Source organism: Haematobia irritans, chromosome 1, assembly GCF_050003625.1.
Source record: "Haematobia irritans isolate KBUSLIRL chromosome 1, ASM5000362v1, whole genome shotgun sequence".
Lineage (NCBI taxonomy): Eukaryota > Metazoa > Arthropoda > Insecta > Diptera > Muscidae > Haematobia > Haematobia irritans.
The window spans coordinates 186,617,412-186,642,864 of NC_134397.1; the positions used below are offsets into that span (position 1 = coordinate 186,617,412).

Here is a 25,453-nt window from a genome sequence, read left to right on the forward strand (position 1 = left end):
TAGACTAGGCTCATTGGAAAGGGCTTGAACTCAGCTTTCATAATCACAAAAGTCTTCATTAGAAAAGTATTTGTGAAAAGCGAAAATTGGAAAATAAGATTTAAAAAGAAATATCAAATTGAAAATAAATAAATCCAATTTATTTATTTAGCATAACATGCATAATTTTAAACAATACTTCGTTAAATTATTAAATTAAAGTTGATATTATTTTGTTTATTTAATTTGGTAATTTGACATTACGAAGCAGGTTCAACATTTTCTTTTACATACAAAATGAGCGCTTTTTTAAGAAATGTATGTTATTTTCATTTTTTAATTCAATTGGCAGTTCATTAATAATTTAAGACTATTATATAATAATAAATATAACAAATATAAACTCTTAAACAATTGCAAAAAAATATTTCTTCGACTGGTAAAAAAAAAACAAATAAATAATAGAAAATTATACAATTGATTGTCTCTAATAAAAAAATTGAGTTTTCTACCAAAATCAATCAAATTTTTAATTGAAGCAATTAAAACTTAACTGAAAGTGCCGAAGCAAACAATTGCTTTTTTAACCAAGAATATTTTTTATTTCTAATTACTTCTATGATTAATACTATCGTGATTAAAGCAATTTCAATTAGCGAATTAATTGGATCAATTAATCAGAAAAAAATTCTGTGCAATTAAAATTATAATTGAAAATTTAGTACAAACAATTATTATAGTTTCTGTACAAATGTTATCATATTCACAAATCCCAGAAAAAGTCCAACACCAATTGTAATCGGAAAAGACATATTATATTCAGTCATACACAGAAAAAAATATTTTTTTATTCAATCACAAAAGTAATTGATCCAATTACTTTTTTTAATAGAAATGTCTTCAATCATAGAAATGATAGTAGCACTCTCCAAAGTCAATTAAAAAATTAAGTGATGCAATTAACCTTTGTGATTGATTTTTATTTCAATTAAGAAATTTGTTGAATCAATTGGTAGTATTTTTTTCTGTGTACGGACTGCTATGAGTTTTTAATTAATTTTTAGGCTTTTGCACAAAAAATTTTGTTTACTTTTTTCTCTCCCTCCCGTTATTCAACGCATAAGCAACGCAGATAACTTCATATATTTTATGTCACATACTATAATTATAAGATTATAAATCTTGTTGTATGTGAGGCAATAAATAAACTAAACTAAAAAATTGTGTTTTGCTATCGTAATCAATTACACTTTTAATTTGATTAATTGAATTAATTAAATTTGGGAATCCGAAGCGCGAATCAACAAAATCTTCATCACGTATATATATTAAATTAAAGTTTTAATTAATAATTTAATTTAAAATCTATTTCATCACAATTTAATTGATTTCATTATTTATTTAGTTAAAATAAAAATCAATTGCAAAATTGAATTGGAACAACTAATTTTTAGTTGTTATAGATGATTGATATTATCATTTTCGTGAACGAAAAAACTTTAATTAAGAATTGATTGGATCAATTAATTTTGCGATATATCAAAATTTTGTTTTTTTTTCGCATACAAACGCATTAAACCTAAAAGTTTATTGATAAATATCAGCTGTTCCCAAAGTATGAGTCCTACGCAGAAGAAATATCTTCAACACATTTCCTTTGAAAAAGGTGATAGAAGTTGAAAATTTTTCAATGAATAAATTAATTGGTACAAATAACTTTTTAATCAAGATGGAAACATTAAATTAATTAATAATCTTAAAATTTTTAAGTAAAAAACTAGTTGATACAATTAACTTTTTAATGAACAAAATTAATTGAGTTTTGCAATCAACATCAATTAAATTTTTAATTTAGTCATTTAAAAAATTAATTCAAATTTGCTCTTGACTTCAATTAATTTTTTAATGTCATTTTCGTGATTTAAGAAATTTCAATTAAATAATTAAATGTATCAATTAATATCGTGATTGAATCAGAAAAAAATTTTTGTGTGTATACAAAAAAGAACATTGACAATATAGAGATTTTTTTTAACATTTAAGTAAAACTTTAAAATTTAATTATATCTATATGGTGAAGACTATTGTGGGTCTGAAAGCTGAGCTCAAGCCCTTTCCAATGAGCCTAGTCTCTATACCGCACGCGGCTCCGTTTTGGCACTGTGGGCCCGTTAGATAAATTTGTTGAAAACGCTATTTTCTAATTTTCGCTTTTCACAAATACTTTTCTAATGAAGACTTTTGTGGAAATGAAAGCTGAGCTCAAGCCCTTTCCAATGAGCCTAGTCTCTATATCGCACGCGGCTTAGTTTTAGCACAGTGGGCTCCGTTGTAAAAATTTGTTGAAAAAGCATTTTCAAATGTCCGCTTTTCACAAATACTTTTCTAATGAAGACTTTTGTGATTATGAAAGTTGAGCTCAATCCCTTTCCAATGAGCCTAGTCTCTATACCGCACGCGGCTTAGTTTTGGCACAGTGGGCCCGATGTAAAAATTTGTTGAAAATTTTGTTTTCAAATTTTCGCTTTTCACAAATACTTTTCTAATGAAGACTTTTGTGATTATGAAAGCTGAGCTCAAGCCCTTTCCAATGAGCCTATTCTCTATACCGCACGCGGCTTAGTTTTGGCACAGTGGGCACCGTTGTAAAAATTTGTTGAAAAAGCATTTTCAAATTTCCGCTTTTCACAAATACTTTTCTACTGAAGACTTTTGTGGGAATGAAAGCTGAGCTCAAGCCCTTTCCAATGAGCCTAGTCTCTATACCGCACGCGGCTTAGTTTTGGCACAGTGGGCCCGTTGTAGAAATTTGATGAAAATTTTGTTTTCAAATTTTCGCTTTTCACAAATACTTTTCTAATGAAGACTTTTGTGATTATGAAAGCTGAGTTCAAGCCCTTTCCAATGAGCCTAGTCTCTATATCGCACGCGGCTTAGTTTTGGCACAGTGGGCCCGTTGTAAAAATTTGATGAACATTTTGTTTTCAAATTTTCGCTTTTCACAAATACTTTTCTAATGAAGACTTTTGTGATTATGAAAGCTGAGCTCAAGCCCTTTCCAATGAGCCTAGTCTCTATATCGCACGCGGCTTAGTTTTGGCACAGTTGGCCCGTTGTAAAAATTTGATGAACATTTTGTTTTCAAATTTTCGCTTTTCACAAATACTTTTCTAATGAAGACTTTTGTGATTATGAAAGCTGAGCTCAAGCCCTTTCCAATGAGCCTAGTCTCTATACCGCACGCGGCTTAGTTTTGGCACAGTGGGCCCGTTGTAGAAATTTGATGAAAATTTTGTTTTCAAATTTTCGCTTTTCACAAATACTTTTCTAATGAAGACTTTTGTGATTATGAAAACTGAGCTCAAGCCCTTTCCAATGAGCCTAGTCTCTATATCGCACGCGGCTTAGTTTTGGCACAGTGGGCTCCGTTGTAAAAATTAGTTGAAAAAGCATTTTCAAATTTCCGCTTTTCACAAATACTTTTCTAATGAAGACTTTTGTGATTATGAAAGTTGAGCTCAATCCCTTTCTAATGAGCCTACTCTCTATATCGCACGCGGCTTAGTTTTGGTACAGTGGGCTCCGTTATAAAAATTTGTTGAAAATTTTGTTTTCAAATTTTCGCTTTTCACAAATACTTTTCTAATGAAGACTTTTGTGGAAATGAAAGCTGAGCTCAAGCCCTTTTCAATGAGCCTAGTCTCTATATCGCACGCGGCTTAGTTTTGGCACAGTGGGCCCGTTGTAAAAATTTGATGAAAATTTTGTTTTCAAATTTTCGCTTTTCACAAATACTTTTCTAATGAAGACTTTTGTGATTATGAAAGCTGAGCTCAAGCCCTTTCCAATGAGCCTACTCTCTATATCGCACGCGGCTTAGTTTTTAAATAATAAGCCAAATACTAAAAATCCAAATTCGAATTTGAAATCCTAAATTCGAATTTGAAAAATATGTTTGGTGTTGGTTTGTGTCTCGGCTAAGTTTTTGCTGCAAATTTCAAATTCGAATTTATCTTCACACACATGACATCTTCAACTATTTATTGCATCGCAATTTCGAGTAAACTTTTAAAGTTCAAAAATAAGAATGTTTTATGGAAATTGTTTCCAAATCCACTTATTGAAGATGACTGAAGTAGTGATTTATGCTTTGACCTTGGTAAAATATTCCATTCTTATAATAGTCTGTTGTACCATAAGCTATTTGACATGTTGTCAAACAGTCGTCCGCAACAGTACTCATAAGAGTGCCAGATCTGCTAAACACAATGGATGACACACTCGCGGTATCTGAAATGTGAACAATAGGAGAGTTGACAAATGTATGCGGCCTTAATTTTGTCTGCCCGGGGCTTCAATACTTTTTTTAGGACATTATCGGGATTTATTTTGACCTCACGGTCGATAAATACGAGACGGGGAGTGACGGCAGTTACGGCGGCGCTTGAGTTCTGGTGGCCAATGTACGGTGTAAATTTTCTCTTCCCTTTGGAAGTAAACCCGCTCTTTTTGTTTATTCACAAACTGCTCAATTTGGAGAAAACCAAATTCGGTAACGAGCCACTTTTGTGCAAGTGGAGTAACTCTCTTCCACACACAGAAAAAAATATCACCAAAATATTTCCAATTAAAAAGTTAATTGAAGTTGAAATTTTTTTCAATTAATAAATTAATTGGTACAATTAACTTTTTAATCAAGATAGAAACATTAAGTTAATTAAGTCAATGATTGAACATTTTAAAATTTTTAATTAAAAAGTTAATTGATACAATTAACTTTTAATCAAATTCGGAAGACTAAGTCAGTTAAAAAAGCGATGAACATTTTTTTAAATTTTTAATTAAATTTTTTTTTTCAAACAATCAATTGTTAATCCAAATAAAAATTCTAAGCCAATTCAGAATGTAATTGAAAATAGTTACCTTTTTTAATTAATAAATTAATTGAGTTTTGCAATCAACATCAATTAAATTTTAATTGAATCAATTAAAAAATTAATTGATATTTGGTAATGAAATCAATTAATTTTTTAATCAAGAATTTTTTCTATGCCCAATTAAAACTGTGATTGATACTATCATTTTCGTGATTGAAGACATTTCAATTAAAAAATTAATTGGATCAATTAATTTCGTGATTGAATCAGAAAAAAAATTTTTTGTGTGCACCCTTACAAAAAATCGCTTCTGTAACATATACTCCCAAACATATTTTGCTTCAAGCATATACATTTTTGGGTATTGCCCAAACATTTATATGTTTGATCTCTTCCAATATATAATATGTTTGAAAGCATATTGGTCTAAACAATATATGTTTGGGTAGTCTAAGTTCCAAACATTTTGTATTTTTTCATCCAAATTCAATAATGTTGTCTTCCAAAAAACAATATGTTATTATGTGAACATATAATATGTTTGGAAGCATTTTGCACCCAAAAATATTATATGCTTAAAAAAATTCTCCCAAATAATATTGTGCTCAAAATTTTATTTATTTATTTATATATTTACAATCATAATGAATTATGAAAATAAACAGGTAATATAGGTGCTAACAACATAGGTTTTCGACCTGAATGCTCAAAATTTTGTTTCTGCCTAATTGTATATTCCCCCACATCTTTCTCACTTCCACGAGATTTTTTAGTTCTTAGCACTTTTTTCTGTGATACAAACATTGTAGAAGAAATTATTCAATTTTATTTTTTTTTTTTATTTTTTAATTTTATTTTTGTTTTGCCGGACGGGGATTCGAACAGCGGACCACACAGTTTGTAAGGATCAAAGAAGTAGCAGATCAATTGCCCAAGGAAAAATAAAATGTTAAGTTTGTAATAACAAGCAACAACCACCAACTTAATTCAATATCGCTCCCTGGTAAATAGCGCTCCAAGCTACTAAACACATATATGTTTATAGGCTATTTCTAAATTAATATATGTTTGCATCCAAGCATATTATATTTACAAACATTTATGTCCCAAACATAATATGTTCTAACATATTAACATATATGTCCCAAACATGTTATGCTAGTTTATAAACATTATATGCTTGCACTCAAAAATATTGTGTTTAAAAATTTGTGTTCCAAACATATAATGTTTATAGCCAAACATATGAAAAACAGTCTTTTTCATCCGTGCAGTAACTTCAGTGGCTTTAGCACGATCTCATTATTCAATATGTGTTGCTTCCCTTCTCGCAATATCATTAGCTTCCGAGCATATACCACTGTGGCGTGGATTTCGATCAAATCTGGCCTTTTTTTTTGATAATTTCCGGTGTTAACGTTTTTTTTGTCCACTTTTTGGATGCCACGTAACACTGCCAGTATCACGGTAATGAGCAGTGGTAAGAGAAACAAATGATTTATTCACACTAAAATGCTGGAGTGCTCTAACGATAGTCACTTGTGGCTTCCAGCCAAATACAAATCAATCACACTATCAAGCCTAGTTCCCTTACGATTAACTTTATTTCTGAAAGCAATAGATCAATATGCTTTTGTAAGCTTTTCAAAAATAAAATAAATTGTCACTTGAATACGTCTATCAGCTGTCAGACGAGCGGTTTGGAAATTATGGCAATACATTTCAGTCAACCTGTATAATAAAGGGTGATACGGTCAAAATTTGGTCAATATAAACTTGACGTATTTCTTTCAATTTTGCATTTAAAAAACCTGAACACCCCTCATTTTAAAGGTGTGTGTGTAGAATATTGCTCCTATTTTGATTTTGGAATTCACTCTTCAGTTGTCAAAATGCCGTCAAAGCAAGAAGAGCAGCGTATCAAAATTTTGCTCGCGCATCGCGAAAATCCGAGCTACTCGCATGCAAAGCTGGCAAAATCGCTAAAAGTTTCCAAATCAACCGTTACAAATGTAATTAAAGTGTTTGGGAACGTTTGTCGACAGCCAGGAGGTCTGGATCGGGGGGAAATCGTAAACCGGAAGCCGTTGAGACGACAAAGAGAGTTGCCGGTAGTTTCAAGCGAAACCCTAACCTCTCTCTCCGAGATGCCGCAAATAAGCTGGGTGTATCGTCTACAACCGTGCAACGAGCCAAAAAACGAGCCGGACTATCGACTTACAAGAAGGTAGTGACTCCAAATCGCGATGATAAACCAAATACGACGGCCAAAGCGCGATCCCGGAGGGTGTACACGACGATGCTGACGAAGTTTGACTGCGTGGTAATGGATGACGAAACCTAGGTCAAAGCCGACTACAAGCAGCTTCCGGAACAGGAGTTTTATACGGCAAAAGGAAGGGGAAAGGTAGCAGATATTTTCAAGCACATAAAACTGTCAAAGTTCGCAAAGAAATATCTGGTTTGGCAAGCCATCTATACCTGTGGCTTGAAAAGCAGCATTTTCATAGCTTCCGGGACTGTCAACCAAGAAATTTACGTGAAAGAGTGTTTGAATAAACGTCTGCTGCCTTTCCTGAAGAAACACGGTTGTTCCGTACTGTTTTGGCCGGATTTGGCATCTTGCCATTACGGTAAAAAGGCCATGGAGTGGTACACCGCCAACAACGTGCAGGTGGTTCCCAAGGACAAGAACCCTCCCAACACGCCAGAGCTCCGCCCAATTGAGAAATACTGGGCTATTGTCAAGCGGAACCTAAAGAAGACCAAAAACCTGCTAAGGACGAGCAGCAGTTCAAGGCAAACTGGCTTTCTGCGGCGAAGAAGGTGGACAAGGTGGCTGTACAAAATCGGATGGCAGGTGTCAAGCGTGAGGCCCGGCAATTCGGATTTGGAAAAGCGAAAGCCTAACTGAATATTTTTCCTGAATTTTATACTAATTGAACTTGAAAAATAAAATTAATTTGATTTTTTAAATAAACGATTTCACCGATTTACACGCGTTTTCCCTTGACCAAATTTTGACCATATCACCCTTTAGAAAGATTCAATTTAATACTACAAAATAAAGGGTGATTTTTTAGTTATTATCTTTTCGGCAACGCTGGTTTACACAGTTGATCAACGTGTCGTGTTTGGTTTCTCTGTCAAACGTCTTCAGTTTGGTTTGGTAAGTAAGCAGAATTGTCGCTTTTAGAGTGAATATCAGAAGTTAATTACTGTTTATGGGTTGGTGGTGCGAATCGTAATATAACTGTGAATGGTCAACGTTACCGTAAGATGATATCGAACATTTTTTTGCTCACAATGCAAGCGAATGACTTGCGAGTCATGTGGTTTCAAGAAGACGTTTGTCACATGCAACACAGCACTCGTAAAAGGAGTGATCGAAAGGCGAGTTCAGTGAATATTTTATTTCACGTTCTGGACCGCTCAATTGGCTGCCTATATCATACGATTTAACGCCTTTAGACTATTTTTTGTGAGATTATGTTAAAGCTCTTTTCTATACAGACACCGTGGTGCAATGGCTAGCATGTCCGCCTTGCATACACAAGGTCGTGGGTTCGATTCCTGCTATAACAGAACACCAAGAAGATTTTCAACGGTGGATTATGCCACCTCAGTAATGCTGGTGACATTTCTGAGGGTTTCAAAGCTTCTCTAAGTGGTTTCATTGGAATGTGGGACGCCGTTCGGACTCGGAGGTCCCTTGTCAATGAGCTTAACATGGAATCGGGCAGCACTCAGTGATAAGAGAGAAGTTCACCACTGTGGTATCACAGTGGACTGAATAGTCTAAGTGAGCCTGATACATCGGGCTGCCACATAACCTAACCTAACCTATACAGACAATCCTGCTTCAATTGACGCTTTAGAAGACAACATTGAAGCATTTATTCTTGATATATAGACTGGAATGTTGAAAAGAGTATGCTAAAATTGGACTAAGCGGATGGACAATTTGAGGCGCAGTCAACATTTGCGTGAAACATTAAATTATATGAACTGTACTATGCATTCAGTTCACATTTCATGAATTTTTCAGAATTTTATGTGTTTTGTTTTTGCAAAATTTTCCTATAACTCTTAAAAAATCGTTCTCTATTGATTAGCTGATATACATTTCTAAAGATAAATTTGGTCCTTAGACCAATATTTGCATGAAATAATCTTAAAAACTTCATGCATTTTTCTGAATTCATGTTTTTCTTTTCCGCTTTTGAAAAAAAAAAATACTTATAGCTCTTAAAAAATCGTTCTTTACTTGATTAGGCTCATATTCATTTCTAAAGACAAATTTGGTCCTTCGACCAATATTTGCTTAAAATAATCTTAAAAACTTCATGCATTTTTCTGAATTTATGTGCTTGTTTTTTTTTTTAGAAAAATTTTCCTATAGCTCTTAAAAAGTCGCTTTTTACTTGATTAGGCTCATATTCCTTTCTAAAGATAAATTTGGTCCTTCGACCAACATTTGCATGGAGTAATCTCCAAACATTAAATTATATGGACCATACTATTGATTCAAAGAAAATTGCAAGGCTTTTTCTGCATTTTATGTGTTTCTTTATTGAAAAGATTCCCTATAGCTCTATTCTATAACTCACTCTGTACTTGTTTAGACTCATATTCATTTTTATTGGTAAATATGGTCCTTCGATCATCTTCATCTTTGGTCAATCGACCCAATTCGGTTCCTTCAACATGAAGTTTTGAAATATTACCTTATAACATGAGACCTTAAGGTTCAACCATCCTTTCTGATGAATGTATAAAGCAAGCAGGGCGCAATTATTTTCAAGATACAATTACAATAACACCTGCTATATAGATAGCAATATTGCATAAATCTCCTTTCGTATCATATTCAATATTATACAAAAAATAAATGTGTATATGCGAGCTTGCAATCTTGGGTACTAAGAATCCATGTGTTCATGGTGATAAGTCTTAACGTTGATATTAAAGTGTACTTGAACAGATTCAAAGTTATCCGTACAAGTATATTAGGGTGACCCTTGATGTTTTCTATTAAATTAACTGGAACATAATATTATGGAAATTATTGGTATCAATATAATCTCCCATAGTGAAGATCTGCAAGGGGATCATCGACTGACGTAAGTCTCTCAATAAGATGGATGAGCAGTAAAATAAAGGGGATGAGATTACAATTCTGTAGCACAAAATTGAAATATTTGGCCGTAAAGAAAGACGTAAAATTTATATTTGGTTCAATCCCAGAAATTAAGAAAGTATCAGTCAATTGACATGTTCTGTAGTCAGTATAGCGTCGCTTCGCCTCGTTTTACCCCTTTATTGCCTGTTACCACGGTTAACGGGGTTTGATTTTCATACCACCCTAATGTCCGCCTAACCCCTGAACTCGTACGTTTTTAACACGTACTATAAACGCTTCACATCTTCCTATATTTGTGTACACTGAACCATGAAGATTTTCATTTTTTATGATGACGATACTTGTTTGGTCTTATTCAATTTCCTGATGCCGATTTGAAATGGGTTAAGGAAATCTTAGAGGATGATGTGAATGAAAAGAATATCTATCTTAATAAAAAGAAATACAGCAAAAATAGGCAATGGGTTGAAAGATATGAGTGTAGACAAAAGAAAATCTCTCGTACATCTTGTCATTCACACTATTCAACGAATAGAGAGGAAGGCTCTTTATTAAAGGAAATACTTTGAGATGACTTTCGAAGTGTATGCATATATGGGACCTAATATTAACGGAGACACTTGAATATGTCTCAATGACAGTAAGGAAACTTATGAAAGCATCTATGATATGCCAAAGAAGAAATGTTAACTTTCCAAAAGGCAAAAAGGAACCTATTACGGTACTTCTCAAATCACCTAAGTACCTATTACGAAAATATTTTTTAATCGCTACATTTGAATATTTGCAATAAGTATTGGAAATATTTGTAATTGACGTTTTGACGCGATGTTACACTCTAAATAGGCGTACCTATTACGGTACTGCTCAAATCACCTAAGTACCTATTACGAAAATATTTGTATTATTTTTACTTTTTTTGTGCTGCGGCCACTGTAACGACGAATTTCCTCCGGTCGCGGGGAATGGGTTCGTCGTAGAAATTTGTTTTTGGAGTGACAGAGAAAGGAAAGGACGGTGTTATGCGTTGGTATTACAGTTTATTGATTGTAAATCGTCTACAATTTAAGTGGGATATGATAACTAGAGATACGGGACAGCACGTTCCGGGACGTGGTACAGATTCGATGGGGCTGGATACTTGCGATGGTGGCCTGGATAAGCTAACCGGACTGGGCTGGCCGTGTGCTTGACCTGATCAATGATGTGGCAGGAATTGGACGAGCTGAATGGCGACCTAGCTAACAGGTTGGCTGATAAGTCCCCGGTCTGGCACATAGATGGCGTCGGTAGTATTAAATGCATATTATTTTTATATAGTACCAACCTTCAAATGATTCGTGTCAAAATTTGACGTCTGTAAGTCTTTTGTGAAGCAACTTTTGTTATTGTGAAAAAAAAATGGAAAAAAGGAATTTCGTGTTTTGATAAAATACTGTTTTCTGAAGGGGAAAAATACGGGGGAAGCAAAAACTTGGCTTGATAATGAGTTTCCGGACTCTGCCCCAGGGAAATCAAAAATAATTGATTGGTATGTAAAATTCAAGCGTGGTGAAATGAGCACGGAGGACGGTGAACGAAGTGGACGCCCGAAACGAAAACATCAAAAAAATCCACAAAATGATTTTGAATGACCGTAAAATGAAGTTGATCAAGATAGCAGAGGCCTTAAAGATATCAAAGGAACGTATTGGTCATATCATTCATCAATATTTGGATATGCGGAAGCTCTGTGCAAAATGGGTGCCGCGCGAGCTCACATTTGACCAAAAAAACAACGTGTTGATGATTCTGAGCGGTGTTTGCAGCCGTTAACTCGTAATACACCCGAGTTTTTCCGTCGATATGTGACAATGGATGAAACATGGCTCCATCATCTTATAGAAAATGTTATTTGCGACCATCGTCACAAAAATATGTATGATGTCTGTGATAATCAATCTGCACTCACAGTTAGAAAATTCCTAATTGAATTTATTTCAATGATACGAAATCGAATTTCCAACTTTTTGTGGAAACGTCGACTTTTTTCGTAATCTTCAAATTTAAAAAGTACCTTTTGGCTGGAAAAAGTATAATTTCACGCAGGCTAATTATCATTCCTGGATTGTGTATAAAATTCTTTCATAGCAGAATTCCCACAGTCGGAGAGCAGCGTTACCGTTGAGAATTTATCAAAAAAGTGGTACAAAATGTGTCACTTGCAATAAAAAGTGGCACAATGTTGTTATAGTGGCACAATAGGCGTCACACTTTTTTTTTAAGGAAAAATACGAATTAAATAATTTATTTAGAAATTCATATGAAATTAACATAATATGAAGTCGTTCGCTACTTTCTTCAAATTAGATCCACATAAACACAAAAATCATCTCAATTTCAACGAAAATCAATCCCTGAAATGAGCAGTTCATAAGAGAATACGTTTTAGATGTTTTTTTTTGCATATCTTCAGGTCTCACAATTCTGATGAAAACGTGTTAAAAATCTTAGTATTGGAGGCTTTAGTCCAATTTTATATTAGAGCACCAGGAACCGGAATAAAAATTTACAAAAACTAGGGCAATAGAAAATTAATTAATTAACAAGTATATACAGCAGTAAGTTCGGCCGGGCCGAATCTTAAATACCCACCACCATGAACCAAATATTAGGATTTCCTTTGAAATTTCAGGAGGGCTTGAGGACTTGAGGACACTTCCCGAAGATAAATTTAAAGATTTCACCTATGAGGACTATATCAGATTCTGGATTTATAAGAACCATTTTTGTTTGAGTTTTGGAGGAATCACTAACATCTCTTGTAAGTGTGCAAGAAAATTATAAAATAACGTCTTGATTTGAAATCTTAAATCTGTAGATTTTCAGCCGAGAAGTAAAATCTGGAAATTTTACATTGAGTTTGAAGCAATTTTCATGATCAGTGCGCCTTCTATACCCTCAAGAAGTCGGTCTATATGTAGGCATTACCAAATGCACCGATAAAAACTTAATCCGATACACGTTTTTGTGAGCCTAAAATATCTGAATATTTACAATTTCAGGCAAATCGGATAAAAACTACAGTTTCTAGAAACCCAAGAAGTTAAATCGGGAGATCGTTCTTATGGGGGCTATACTAAAATATGGACCGATACTCACCGTTTTCGGCACACCTCTTTATGGCCCGAAAATACCTCTAGATTTCCAATTTCAGCAAATTGGATAAAAACTTCGGATTCTATAAGCCCAAGAAGTAAAATCGGGAGATCGGTCTATATAGGGGCTATACCAAAATATGGACCGATACTCACCATTTGTGACACACCTCTTTATGGTCCTAAAATACCTATAAATTTCCAATTTCAGGCAAATTGTATATAAACTACGGATTCTATAAACCCAAGATGTAAAATCGGGAGATTGGTCTATATGGGGGCTATACCAAAACATGGAACGATACGGACCATTTTCGGCACACATTTTGATGGTCCTCAAGTACCTCTAGATTTTCAATTTCAGGCAAATTGGATAAAAACTACGGTTTCTATAAGCCCAAGACACCAAATCGGGAGGTCGGTTTATATGGGGACCATACCAAAACATGGACCGATGCTCACCAGTTTTGGCACACATCTTTACGGTTCTAAAGTACCTCTCGATTTCCAATTTCAGGTAAATTGGATAAAAACTGCGGTTTCCATAAGCCCAAGAAGTAAAATCGGGAGGTCGGTCTATATGGGGGCTATACCAAAATATGGACCGATACTCACAATTTTTGGCACACGTATTTGTGGTCCTACAATACCTCTAGATTTCCAAGTTCAGGTAAATTGAATAAAAACTGCGGTTTCTATAAGCCCAAGATGTAAAATCGGGAGATCGGTCTATATGGGGGCTATACCAAAACATGGACCGATACTCACCATTTTTGGCACACCTCTTTATGGTCATAAAATACCTCTAGATTTCAAATTTCAGGCAAATTGGATAAAAACTACGATTTCTATAAGCCCAAGACCCCAAATCGGGAGGTCAGTTTATATGGGGACTATATCAAAACCTGGACCGATATAGCCCATCTTCGAACTTGACCTGCCTGCAGACAAAAGACGAGTTTGTGCAAAATTTCAGCACGATTGCTTCATTATTGAAGACTGTAGCGTGATTACAACAGACAGACGGACATGGTTATATCGTCTTACAATTTCTTTCTGATCAAGAATATATATACTTTATATAGTCGGAAATCGATATTTCGATGTGTTACAAACGGAATGACAAACTTAGTATACCCCCGTCACCATTCTATGGTGGTGGGTATAAAAAGTGGCAGAAAGTAACAAAAAGGTGGCACAAAAATTAAAAAATTGTGGATTTAGTGGCATAAAAGCAATATCAACGCTTAAAAAGTGGCAAATTTGCCACTAAAGTGCCACAACAGTACTATTGCCAAGGATTGAGTTTAATATACTGCGAATGCAAGGTTGACATTGACCCTAGTATCCGTACGAAATTGAATCGTGTAATTTTTTCTAAAACTTTCCCCGCATTATTTAACCTCCTCCTGTAATGGCATGTGTTATTTGTATACAAATTTCACAGACTAAATATAAATTATACACTAACTAAATGATATAAACAATTCTGGATCTCATATAGCATTAGCGATAAAATCTTCATTAAAACTGAATTGTTTAAAACCACAGATTATCAGAGTTTGTATAGAAAAACCCACAGTCAAAGTGAGTGGAATCAAAAAATAAACAAATGAGGTAAACCAGAGCAAGCCAAAACCATATTCTCTATGCAACATCATCCAAGCGTGTATCAATTCTATCCTATCCCATCCTAGTGAAGCAATCCAGTGTCACTCATCCATCCAATGAAAAATGTGTTTTTTTTGAACAATTTCATCTCGTGCTGCTATACCAACCACATACTCGTTTATGTATGGGCTTGTAACCAACCATCCCATACCATGTCATCTTGAACCTATTCCCAGGGCAACCTTCTATGTAGTCATTCGATACTGATTCCTGCTTGAGCTACCCACTCATACGTTTTATGAGTCGTGATAAGCACTCCACTCGAATGTGTACTCTTATTAACTTCCCCCTCCCCAGAATGGAAGGGAAGTTGTAACGCCATAGACAACCAAGAGAATAAACGACCAACCGTACGTCTGTCCGTACATCCATCTATCCGAGCATTTGCACAAAGACCCAAGGTTCAAAATAAACAAGAACAAAACGGTGCGGTGGAGAGACCATGTGTTTTTAGCCATGTTTAGAGAACTAGCAGCGGCACTGACAATTGTTAGGGATGCCATAATAGAATAGATTGTCTTAATACTGGAGATTGCTAATAGAGGATTTTGATAGACAAGATTTGAGGGTCAGACAAACTGGCCCAAGAAGTCTAATGGGTATAATGATGAGGTATAAACCTTCAGTCCAATATAGTATTGGAAGCCTGAATTCGTTACACAGATCAGTACATCCATCAAAAAAGTCATGAAGTTTGTGCTCATTTAAAAACTATCCGTTCATGAAAGTGACTCAACACACATGTGGAGTCAAACACAAAACAGACGGTGTCAACGAGACAACTATAAAATGACACCATGCGTTGTCAAAACAACAACAAACAAAAAATTAAAAATAACGCGACTCGAACCTCGATTGCCTGTGCAGCATACTCGTCAACAGCCGCCTTAGCACATTGCACCATCGACGGAGTTGCGATAAGAACATCTACACAAAAAAATTTTTGTTTGATTCAATCCCGAAATTCATTGATCCAGTTAATTTTTTAATTGAAATGTCTTCAATCACAGAAATGATAGTATCAATTAAAAAATTAATTGACACTCTATTAAAAAATTAATTGATCTAATTAAAAGATTAATTGATACTATTAATTTATGTGATTGATTTTTATTTCAATTAAAAAATTTGTTGATTCAATTAAATTTTTAATTGAATATTTTTTAAATCTCAATTAAGATTTTAATTGGAAACATTGTCGTGAAAATTTTTTCTGTGTAACAGATATTTTAAAACTTTTCATGGCCAAAGAAAAATGAAAAACGTTCATGAAATCGTGAACGCCCGTGGACGCAACCGTTAGCATTCCGTTTTGATTTTTTGTGAACTTTTCCGCGAGCATTCCGTTTTGATTTGCGTGAACGTATCCGTTACATTTTGTTACCGTCCGTTCACGATTTTGGAACATAATTTTTATACCCTCCACCATAAGATGGGGGGTATATTAACTTTGTTATTCCGTTTGTAACACATCGAAATATTGCTCTAAGACCCCATAAAGTATATATATTCTGGGTCGTGGTGAAATTCTGAGTCGATCTGAGCATGTCCGTCCGTCCGTCTGTTGAAATCACGCTAACTTCCGAACGAAACAAGCTATCGACTTGAAACTTTGCACAAGTAGTTGTTATTGATGTAGGTCGGATGGTATTCCAAATGGGCCATATCGGTCCACTTTTACGTATAGCCCCCATATAAACGGACCCCCAAATTTGGCTTGTGAATCCTCTAAGAGAAGCAAATTTCATCCGATCCGGCTGAAATTTGGTACATGATGTTAGTATATGGTCTCTAACAACCATGCAAAAATTGGCCCACATCGGTCCACTTTTACGTAAAGCCCCCATATAAACGGACCCCCAAATTTGGCTTGCGGAGCCTCTAAGAGAAGCAAATTTCATCCGATCCGGCTGAAATTTGGTACATGGTGTTAGTATATGGTTTCTAACACCCATGCAAAAATTTGTCCACATCGGTCCATAATTATATATAGCCCCCATATAAACCGATCCCCCGATTTGGCTTGCGGAGCCTCTAAGAGAAGCAAATTTTATCCGATCCGGCGGAAATTTGGTACATAGTGTAAACATATGGTCTCTAATGAATGCAAAAATTGGTCCACATCGGTCCATAATTATATATAGCCCCCATATAAACTGATCACGAGATTTGACCTCCGGAGCCTCTTGGAAGACCAAAATTCATCTGATTCCGTTGAAATTTGGTACCTGAAGTAAGTATATGGTATCCAACAACAATTCAGGAATTGGCTCATATCAGTCCATAATTATATATAGCCCCCATATAAACCGATCCCCAGATTTGAACTTCGGTGTCTTTTGGAGAAGCAAAATTCATCCGATCTGGTTGAAATTTGGTACGTGGTGGTAGTATATGATATTTAACAACTATGCCAAAAGTGGTCCATATCAGTCCATAATCATATATAGCCCCCATAAAAACCGATCCCGAGATTTTTTTCGGAGCCTCTTGGAGGAGCAAATTTCATACGAGTCAGTTGAAATTTGGTACATTGTGCTAGCCTTTAACAACCATGCCTAACTACGTCCATATCGGCCTATAGTTATATATAGCCCTCAGATAAATCGATCCCCAATCACACAAAAATTGGTCCATATTAAGTTCATAATTGTATATAGCCCCTATATAAGCGACCCCCATATTTCAATTCTGGATCTCTACGTATTGTCTAATATATACCACGTATGGAATAACTCAGAATTTAGAAAACGATGTTAAGAAGTTTTAAGATACCACAACTCAAAATTCGATTGTCGATGACAGTCTTTCGTAGAAGTTTCTGCGCAATCCATGGAGGAGGGTACATAAGATTCGGCCTGGCCGAACTTACGGCCGTATATACTTGTTTCTATTAGTGTGAGCTCCAGTCCCTCTCCCTTGTTCATGTTGCCCAGAAGGTGTTCCAAGACATCGTTAACAAAGCGGTGACTCGCCCAACCTGTCAGCAGAAGCGGTGTGACTCTAGGAATTAGTACAATAGTCGTCGAGCACATGGTTAGAGCACCTGAAGAAATATAACATAGACATAGGTAAGTTGTGGTCAATTGTGAAAACCCTCTCGAACCCCGCTACAAGAGATAATGGGATCTCTGTCACCTTTGGAGTCGTGACCGTGATTAATCGGAAGAGATGCGCTAGATTTTTCAATCGAAAGTTTGTCGGGTATTCCGACAAACTGTCCCATTCGTCCACGAATGGGACGAATGGCTCTGTCATACACCTCAATTTTCAACAGCCGAAGTTACCAATGACGTCAACACCACAAAACTATCCAAGATGTTGTGCTCCGACGGAATTTATAAGCAAATGCTGAAGCATCTGGCAATACTGAGAGTTGATTACTTGACCAGAATCCTCAATTTTTCTTTGGAATCACTCATCAGATGTCTGGAAAATGGATTTGGTGATTCCACTAAGCGAAAAGGAGAGCCAGCCTTCCCATTCGTGGTCTCCGAGCCAGTGATACACCTCAATTTACAGCAGCCGAAGTTACCAATGTCGTCAACACCACAAAACTATCCGAGATGTTGTGCTCCGACGGAATTTATAAGCAAATGCTGAAGCATCTGGAAATACTGAGGGTTGAGTAATTGACCAGAATCCTCAATTTTTCTTTGGAATCACTCAACAGATGTCTGGAAAATGGATAGGGTGATTCCTCTAAGCGAAAAGGAGAGCCATTCGTCATATTCGTGGTCTCCGAGCCAGTGATACACCTCAATTTACAGCAGCCGAAATTACCAATGTCGTCAACACCACAAAACTATCCAAGATGTTGTGCTCCGACGGAATTTATAAGCAAATGCTGAAGCATCTGGCAATACTGAGGGACGAGTACTTGACCAGAATCCTCAATTTTTCTTTGGAATCACTCATCAGATGTCTGGAAAATGGATAAAGTGATTCCACTAAGCGAAAAGGAGAGCCAGCCTTCCCATTCGTGGTCTCCGAGCCAGTGATACGCCTCAATGTACAGCAGCCGAAGTTACCAATGTCGTCAACACCACAAAACTATCCAAGATGTTGTGCTCCGACGGAATTTATATGTAGGTGTTGAAACATCTGACAATACTGGGAGTTGAGTAATTCACGGGACTCCTCAATTTGTCTTTGGAAGTCCTCATTATACCCGATGTCTGAAATATAGGGTAATTCTACTACTGAAACCAGTCAAAGACTCCAGGAAGGAATCGATCAAACAGACCGATTTTCCTTCTCTTGCCAGTAGCCAAGACACTTGACGCACTACTCCTCCCTAGTCTTGTGGAGAATTTCCCAGTTGCCAAGCAATAACATGGATTCCGCAAAGTACAGAGCACCAAGACAACTTTGCAAGCCATTTCAGCAGATATAAATAGAGGACTCAATCAGAACAAGCCATAAGACGGTCCTCGTGGCGCTTGAAGGTATACGATACGGTCAACCACGCCAGACAGTTGCAGGAAGCGAAAATACATCCCTACCAACAGGAACCAAGTGCTGGGTTCTACATTATCTGTGCGTGTGCCAGTCGTATGTTGAATTTAGGGATACGAAGAAACCTCCCAACAACCTGTGTACATATCCCCTATTCCACCCCGTCCTGACGGCGTAGAATGAAACGGGCCAATTTTTGATGACATCTTCTATCGATTACGCTCGGTGAGAAGCTAAGAGGTTAATACAGTTCTCATAGTCCGACCACCGTCCATAGCATCGGAGGAAAGAGACTAACTAAGTTCAGGCTGACTAGCTGACGTGTCAATAAAAAATTTCCATTTCTCTTAAAAATTATTGTGTTTTTTTTGTCTTGGTGGATTTGCGTCCTCCTTTTGAAAATTTCCTTGTTTGACATCCCTACTTCACACCGAATAACATCATGAGGTTATATGAATTTTACTTGTCTGTTGTTCTGTATTCGTATTCTGTAGCTATGAATGTTTTCAACAAGGCCTACTGAAAATCCAAAAAGGAATATTCTCATCGTTTTGACATTTGCTGGAAATTCTGAATGCCTGGTATTTTCTGCTCATCTTCATTTTCTAAACACTAAAAAACCTCTCGAAAAACAATGTCATCAGCAGCAGCATCTAAACACAAAATCTAATCCGTCCATGTCAGTGATTTTTTTCTTCGTTTTGAAGATACCCCTGAGGGTTGATTTTCTTCTCAACTTTACAAGGCGAAGGGGTATTGCAACTGTTGAGAAGATGAAATGGCAAGGGGAAAAAAAAAAACTCAAAATACCAATTTTATTGACAAGAATCATAATTTATTTGAAGTCTTCTGTTTGTTTAGGAAGCATGTAGGCCACTATGGAAGTTTTCGCTTAGAGAATGACTGAAGGTTCTTATGAGATTCATTCAATTGCACCTAGAGAAGGAATATGATCACCTCAAAAATGTTTTAAGAGCAAAATGTTATTTTTGTGTGGTGACCATGTAACATGGTTTTCGCAACCATGTTATTTTCTCGGAAATCATGTATCTGATTTCGGCAAGCAGGTTATATTTGACGAGAAAATAACATTTTAGTGACAAGCTTGTTACATGGTCACCATACAAAAATAACATTTTGCTCTTGAAACATGTTTGAGGTGATCATATTCCTTCTCTGCGTGTGGTTTTTGTATTACATACGAATATCTGTTGAGGGTTAAGAGGGCATTTTTGAGTATTTTAACTTTACTGTAAGTGATGTCCAACAACCTTATATAAAATGCTTCAGAGCACGGGGGATGGACAAGTCATCATAGGGGAAATCCGAATGAGATCAAATTCAGGGTTCTACTAAAGAAAAGTAGAATGATGATCTTTGAGCCGTGCGTATTCTAAAAGGAGTTGAGGCAAGATAGCTCTTGGATAGGGGTGACTGTTGCTAGTAAAAATAGGGAGCAGTGTTGCTCAAACGTTTTATTTCTATATTGTTTTTAGAAAATTTTGTCAAAATTTTATTTCTATAGAAAATTTTGTCAAAATTTTATTTCTATAGAAAATTTTGTCAACATTTTATTTCTATAGAAAATTTTGGAGTTTTTTTTTAGAAAATTTTGTCAATTTTTTTTTTCTATAGGAAATTTTTTCAACATTTTATTTCTATAGAAAATTTTGTCAAAATTTTATTTCTATTGGAAATTTTGTCAAATGTTTATCTCTATAGAAAATTTTGACAAAAATTTAATTTTTTTATTTACACGCATAATAGCAGCTGGGACATTACAAAATATAAATTTTCAATTCAATTTAATATAATTCTATATTCCAAGTGGGCCAGAAGGGACCTTATAGGTCAGTAAGGGCTACAGCGAGTCAGAAGGGACTCCCAAGCTAGTTATTCGAGATGGGTCAGTAGGGACCCCGTTGAGTCAATAAGGGCTCCGCGGTACTCAATAAGGTTCAACATATAAAAAACAGATGGGTCAGAAAGGACCCCATTGAACCAGACAAAATTTGGTCGAATTTCTTTTTCTATAGAAAAATTGCCAATTTTCTTTTTCTATAGAAAATTTTGTCAAATTTTTTTTTCTACAAAAATTTTGTCAAAATTTTATTTCTACAAAAATTTTGTCAAAATTTTATTTCTACAAAAATTTTGTCAAAATTTTATTTCTACAAAAATTTTTGTCAAAATTTTATGTCTACAAAACATTTTGTCAAAATTTTATTTCTACCAAAAATTTTATTTCTACAGAAAATTGTGTCAAAATTTTAGTTCTATAAAAAATTTTGTCAAAATTTTGTTAAAATTTTATTTCTTTAGAAAATTTTGTCAAACTTTTATTTCTATATAAAATTTCTCAAAATTTTATTGTTATAGTAAATTTTCTCAAAATTTTTATTTCTATAGACAATTTTGTCAAAATTTTATTTCTATAGAAAATTTTGTCAATATTTGATTTCTATGGAATTTTTTCTCAAAATATTATTTCTATAGAAAATTTTGTCAAAATTTTCTCAAAATCTTATTTCTATAGGACATTTTTTCAAAATTTTATTTCTACAAAAATTTTTTCAAAATTTTATTTCTACAAAAATTTTGTCAAAATTTTATTTCTACAAAAATTGTATCTAAATTTGATTTCAATAGAAAATTTGTATACCCTGCGCCACACTGTGGAACAGGGTATTATAAGTTAGTGCATATGTTTGCAACACCCAGAACGAGACGAGATAGACACATGGTGTCTTTGACAAAAATGCTTAGGGTGGGCTCCTGAGTCGATATAGCCATGTCCGTCTGTCCGTCTGTCCGTGAACACATTTTTGTAATCAAGGGATTAGGTAGTAATTTAAGCCCAATCGACTTCGAATTTGTCACAAGTATGTGTTTTGGGTCAAAATAGAACCCTATTGATTTTGGAATAAATCGGTTCAGATTTAGATATAGCTCCCATATATATATTTCGCCCGATATGCACTTATACGGCCCTAGAAGCCTGAGTATTACCCCAATTTGGTTGAAATTTTGGACTAATACGGTCCCTGAAGCCAGAGTTTTACTCCAATTTGGTTGAAACTTTGCACAGGGAGTAGAATTAGCATTGTAACTATGCGTGCCAAATTTGGTTGAAATCGGTTCAGATTTGGATATATCTCCCATATATAGCTTTCGCCCGATTTACGCTCATATGTTCACAGAGGCAAATTTTTAACACCGATTTAGTTGAAATTTTGCACAGAGAGTAGAATTAGCATTGTAACTATGCGTGCCAAATTTGGGTGAAATCAGTTCAGATTTGGATATATCTCTCATATATAGCTTTCGCCCGATTTACACTCATATGACCACAGAGGCCAATTTTTTGCTCCGATTTAGTTGAAATTTTGTACAGGGAGTAGAATTCGCTTTGTAGCTTTGCGTGCCAAATTTGGTTGAAATCGGTTCATATTTAGATATAGCTCCCATATATATGTTTTTCTGATTTCGACAAAAATGGTCAAAATACCAACAATTTCCTTGTAAAATCGCCACTGCTTTGAGTCTATAAATTTTGTAGAAGTCTATCAAATTCTGTCCAGATCGAGTGATACTTAAATGTATGTATTTGGGACAAACCTTTATATATAGCCCCCAACACATTTGACGGATGTGATATGGTATCGAAATTTTAGATCTACAGAGTGGTGCAGGGTATAATATAGTCGGCCCCGCCCGACTTTAGACTTTCCTTACTTGTTTTCTACAGAAAATTTTGTCAAAATTGTGTTTTTTCTTAAAATATTAATTCTATAGAAAATTTTGCCAAAATTTTCTCAAAATCTTATTTCTATAGGGAATTTTTTCAAAATTTTATTTCTACAAAAATTTTTTCAAAATTTTATTTCTACAAAAAATTTTGTCAAAATTTTATTTCTACAAAAAAATTGTATCTAAATTTTATTTCAATAGAATTTTTTTTCTACAGAAAATTTTGTCCAAATTGTATTTCTATAGAAAATTTTGTCAAAACTTTCTCAAAATTTTATTCCTATAGAAAATTTTGTCAAAATTTTATTTCCATAGACAATTTTTTCAAAACTTTCTCTAAATTTTATTTCTATAGAAAATTTTGTCGAAATTTTATTTCTATAGAAAATTTTGTCAAAATTTTATTTCTATAGAAAATTTTGTCAAAATTTTATTTCTATAGAATTTTTTCTTTTTTCAAAATTGTATTTATGTAGAACATTTTGTCAAATTTTTTTTCTATAGAAAATTTTTTCAGAATTTTATTTTTATAGAACATTTTGTCAACATTTTTTTTTCTATAGAAAATTTTGTCAACATGTTCTCAAAATTTTATTTCTATAGGAAATGTTTCCAATATTTGATTTCTATGGAATTTTTTTATCAAAATTTTATTTCTATAGAAAATTTTGTAAATTTTTTTTCTATAGAAAATTTTGTCACTATTTTATTTCTATAGAAAATTTTTTTCAAAATTTTATTTTTATAGAACATTTTGTCAAAATTTTATTTCTATAGGAAATTTTGTCAAAATTTTACTTCCATAGAAAAATTTTGTCAACATTTTATTTCTACAGAAAATTTTGTCTAAATTTTATTTCTATAGAAAATTTTATTTCTAAAGAAAATTTTATCAAAATTTCATTTCCATAGAAAATTTTGTAAATTTTTTTTCTATAGAAAATGTTGTCAAAAGTTTATTTCTATAGAAAATTTTGTCAAAATTTTATTTCTATAGAAAATTTTGTTTCTAAAGAAAATTTATCAAAATTTCATTTCTATAGAAAATTTTGTCAAAAGTTTTTTTCAATAGAAAATGTCAAAAGTTTATTTCTATAGAAAATTTTGTCAAGATTTTATTTCTATAGAAAATTTTGTCAAAATTTTATTTCTAGAGAAAATTTTGTCAATTTTTTTTTTTTGAAAATTTTGTCAAAATTTTATTTCTATAGATGTCCGACTTTCAGTCTCCGTATACCTTAAAAATTTAAAATCAGTTAATTTTTAAATGGAATATTTTTTTAAGTTAATAAAGATTTTATTCGAAAATATAATTTCGCACCTGTAGTAGCACAATAGAAAGCTATTACCGATATTTCGTTCGCTGTAGAGGGGGTATATTTTTGAGTTGCATTTTTTTTCAGAATTCAATTCAATATTCCCACACTAATCCTAATTTGTGCAAACATGCCTCTTCACTTATATCCTCAATTTTCAAAAGTAAACACCCGTTCTGTGGTCTTCGTTGGTAAAAGAAATTTCTATGGTGCATGTTATTGCAAACAAAAATCACAAAGAAGATGCTCTCCATGATTGTCAAACACCCTGGCGAATATCAAGAAAACCCCCCATCCTCTTTTCAAATTCGTGATTTTCATAAATGAATGGTATTTGAAAGTCATTTGCTTTGTGGAACAATCTATCTGTAACACCTTTAACATTTTCCAATGTTGCAATTGTGGTGAATGTTAATATCTCAGCGCAGTCCCAGAGTTACTTAGTCAGAGTCAGAGCCAGTTAGCCGGTGGGGGGCCCATAAGCAATGATATTGCTAACTTGGCTTAAATTACCCTGTTTTTATTTCACTTTAGTGAAAGACTAGGTAACATAATCAGCATGATCTCCAAACAACAAAAACCAAAGGCAAACAAAGCGGTGGCGACTACATCAATAGCGGCAATAGCAAAAAAAAAATATTTCACTTCCAGACCATCGTCTTCAGCTTCAATGTCGCCATCTCTGGCACAAATGTGGGTCTTCTAGAGTAAAATTTGTTTGCTCCATTGCCCTTACCTCCATGCCACTCTCTGCTACATATTTGAAAGTTAGATGTCAGCTAAAGGCAAGAGGAGCAACAGTTCAGCTAACGGTGATAGAAGGATTGTTCGATGTGGGGGCAGAAGTGGCCGAGGGATATGCTGCTTTAATATTTCATTGTTACAAATGACATGAAATTGTGAATTTATTACTCCTCAATATGCTGTCTGATGGAGCACTTAGTCATAGTATCACACCAGCACCATTGTCTCCTCCGCACTTTGGAATGGAATGGGTTAGGGGATCTTTCATTTTAATTCCAAAAGCCGGAGGAAGGAAATGAAGATGCATGAAGTTGGGGCTATGCATGCAATAAACCACAATTCCAGGTACATACACCTTGCTCTTATGCAGCATTCATC

General features: G+C 34.4%; 1 protein-coding gene across 11 annotated transcripts in view; it reads left to right on the plus strand.

Annotated features, from left to right (window-relative positions):
- The window catches only part of scrib (scribble planar cell polarity protein), a 712,308-nt gene that overhangs the window by 67,113 nt on the left and 619,742 nt on the right, over positions 1-25,453 (plus strand). The window lies entirely within an intron of this gene.